Below are 3,722 nucleotides of genomic sequence, written 5' to 3'. Positions count from 1 at the left end.
GACAGCCCCTTTTGTGATGTCACTAGCCCAAAGCTATAAGGCATTGCCCCCTAAACCTTCATTCATTCTAGCTGGAGATTCTGTGCTGATAGGATCTCCAATGCAGGGAGACGTCTGGCCTCGCCTCCCCACATGGTTTGTCTAAGACTAGCTAAGCAAATGTAAGTTTGATTTATGCTTTTAAACCTTTTATTTTATATTTGCATTGTACATATCTTAATGTCTCAACTTTGTAAAACCTTTTTTTTTATCTTTGTAAACACTGCCTGTCTTTGGGAATAAACTATTAAACTTATTAGTTAGCTCTGTCTCCATGCCTCTAAGATAACATAATTACGCTACTGATTTGGGTTGGCTTTGAACCCCTCTATTAAGTTTAAATATTAATAAGAGAAAATCTGAAGCTGGTGGCGGTGAAGTGTGGTCCAGGGCCTGGGTACTGCTGACAGTGACGGAAGGAGTTTTATAAGCTAATTGTGTGGCTGCAGCCAGAGCATTTATAATTCCCTCACTGCAGCGTACCGGATGGCCAGTCCACATTGAAGCAGCCGGCCGGCGACCAATTATCCCAGGTGTAGTTCCCTGACTGACCTGAGGGTAAGGGGGGCGCCAGAGAGCTGCGAGTTCCAAAGTGGAACTGAAAAGTGGGATATCCATAAATCCCTGCAGTTCATGAAGTATTGTTGGCAGTGGCGGGATAACCAAAATAACCCCCTGTGGTAAATTGCTAGGGCAAGACTAGCTTGCTGTTTTTTTATCACATGGAGCCAGCAGTGGGCTAACTAAGATAAGCCCCCTGTGCCTGTGATAGCCGTGTGCGGCCAAAAGTCACATCCTCCTGTCCGTGACATACGTCAGCAGTGGGATCGTGACAGCAGGTAAAAACATATGCAGAACCCATTTTCTGTCATATGCAATCCAAGCAGCTGAATAGTAATTATATCTGTTGGAACAGCTCACACCCCATCTGAAATTCCATTAGGAATTTCACTAATAAACTAATGTCCTTTGAATATAGTCCGAAAAGCTGTAATGATAAAGGTATGTTAGCATACAACAATAAACATTTAAACATATCTTATTTTCCATTTTTTCCTGTTCCGCCTCATATTCTGCTTTTCAAGTCACCTGCAGATCCGCTAGCTGCTTTTGTTCCTTCTTCTCCATCTTATTCCTCTAATTCTCGGCATTGACGCTTTTGATCTCGGCCTCGATTTCAGCTGTTCTTATCTTTTCCATGTCCCTGTAGTCTTCCATCTGTTGAATGATGTAGAGTTTTTTTCTGATCTTTTTCAGTTTGCGAAATCCCTCGGTCTCCTCCTGCATCTTGATGGCTTTCTGCTGCTCCACCTCCATCATTTGGTTCAGTCTTTTCCCTCATCTTCTTGGATTTGAGGCTTTTCTTGAGGATTTGGACTTCACAGATGTGCTGCAATTGGTGTTTAAAATCATCTTGATGAGTTTCTTTATCTCATCCTCCTGCTTCATGTCCAAGGTATTGATGCATTGTAACTGGTATTGCAAACTCTGCTGGGCCTCGTCCTTCATATCCCACAGTTTTTAATTCTTCTTGCGGAGCATCTTCTGTTTCATGAAGTTTTTCTGATCATTAGTAGCGTCAATGGCCACCTCTTTTTCTTCTTTCATAGCCTGCATTGCCTTCTCACACTCCACCTTGGTCAGGACTCGCGCCCGGTCCTTAATGCAATAGAAGTCCTGGTTGGTCATGATCAGGGACAAGTCGGATGGGTCCTTGGAGGTCACAATTAGGTCCTGGATCAGATCACTGGTGATGATCCAGATGGTCTCAGGCTTGTGACCCAGTGATGGCACTGACGTGGCTTTACAACGTACAGTTTCACCTTTGCAATTGGAGCCTCATTTCTCACTTGTTGCTTCACTCCTAACAGACTCTTGCCTATCTCTGACATCAGAGCCTTTGTGCGGTAATTTCTGACTTTTGATCAATTTCTAACCATCATTTTCGGAGCTGATTGACCCAACAACGCTCTCCCGCATATCTGCGCTCGGCCGGCTCCACTTACAGCGCTCTCTGCTTAGTGTACACTGAAGAGATTTGAATTTGGATAAAGCTTGTTCTTGATTGTTTGGGAGCCTTACCCTGATATGGTGACGGAGAAACCAAGTGATTGGTTTCATTTTTTAAGAACTCACTGTCCTTTATCCTTACAAATTCTCTATTTTATACTGACAAGGCTACTTTATTGTCATCCTTAGTTGTGTGAAACCCTGATCTCCCCAAGCCGTCATCTTAGGGGGAAGGAATTGCATGAAGCAGCTGTATAAGCTGGAGACTTCTCTTTCACCTCATAGTGATAAGGGCATGGCTTGCAGAAGGTTGTGCATCCATCCCCATGCATGTAAGTCTTAAATGTGTCAAGCATAAATTTCCTTTGACTGCCTATCCCATGTCCAGTTTATGAGCATTTGGGGCGTAGTCAGGACCATTACACCATTGACACACCTTGTGTATCCTTAAATTGTCTCTGTCTAGCATCTTGGCATCCGCATCCATAGGTGGCATAATGCTGGCTAGGTGCCTTAAGTGTGATTGGTGAAATGCAGCTTCTGGGGTAGGAATCTCATCTCTATGGTTGGGTTCTTGATCACATTCGAACAACATTTTTAAGGGTATTTCCTTGTTGCCATTGATAGAAGAAGCAATTAATCCTTCTGCTCTTCTGCCACTAGATTCTATTCGGCCTTAGCAAATGTTCAGAGTGTAGGGTTTTGCTTGTCCCTTGATTTCGAAGGCTTCAAAGAACTTTGGTCTAGCTAGGGACTGATTGCTCTGATAATCAATGATAGTATATATTTTAACTGCCTTTTCCAGTTGTCCTTCCGGGTAAACCTGGCACAACATTTGACACTCTGGCCCTCCCCACATACCTCTAAGCATGAGAAGGAAACAGCTGTGGTAGAGTTTGCTTGATTCTATGGCTCGCAGCTATGGATTGGAGTGGGACAAGTGGGTGAATCACTGGTAGGTGCGGTTGAATGCTTAGCTGAGGCATGTCTGTCATACAACACTCCTCACACTTAATGGCAAATTTACAGTCCTTGGCAGTATCGGAAACATAACTCAAGTTCACCGAGGATATTCTTGCGCTCCTGTATGGTTTTGGACCTAAATCCTCTGCACTTATTCAGTGAGTGTGGTTTGTGATGAATGGGATATTCACGATTGAAAGACTTTTCTCCTGATGAGTTAGTGTAATGTTTACTGGTAGGTACTGTAGGTGGTGGAAGGTTAGTTTTTCTCACACTGTTCTTAAAGTTTCTGTTTTTATGTGTTATGCTTTCCTCCTCTGGGCCTGTTCATCGATGAACCTGCACAAATGAATAAATTGGGGGTGGGGTTGGTTTTGGGCTTGTGCGGGTACTGTGAGCAACAGCGGCACTGCAGGTAGAGCTGACTTGAAAATTTTCGCCTTTTCAGCTTGAACAGTGCTGAAAATAAGGGGGACTGCAGGTGACTGCTTCAGCACATAGTCACTGGTATTATCAACTGGATCGTCTTCTTCCTGTGGTGGTAGGCAAACTGGATCAAGATTTTGCCTCAATGCTTGTTCACATACTTTTACCTTGGCTAGTGCGATATCTTCTTCCATCTTTATTTGAGCAGTCTTTATCTGAGCCTCTGCTTCTGCGCTCTCTCTTTTTGCCTGAGCCTCTGTGTCCACTTTCTTGGCTTCTGCATC

The 3,722-nt window shown here is 43.8% G+C and overlaps 1 pseudogene; it reads right to left on the bottom strand.

Moving 5' to 3' along the window:
• Positions 1-1,119: 1,119 nt before the first annotated feature.
• Positions 1,120-2,019, bottom strand: LOC141092730 (cilia- and flagella-associated protein 45-like; annotated as a pseudogene).
• Positions 2,020-3,722: the final 1,703 nt, after the last annotated feature.

Source organism: Dendrobates tinctorius, unplaced genomic scaffold, assembly GCF_039654945.1.
Source record: "Dendrobates tinctorius isolate UK_male_01 unplaced genomic scaffold, ASM3965494v1 ptg000060l, whole genome shotgun sequence".
Classification (NCBI taxonomy): Eukaryota; Metazoa; Chordata; class Amphibia; order Anura; family Dendrobatidae; genus Dendrobates; species Dendrobates tinctorius.
This window is presented reverse-complemented; position numbering and strand designations above follow the sequence as displayed.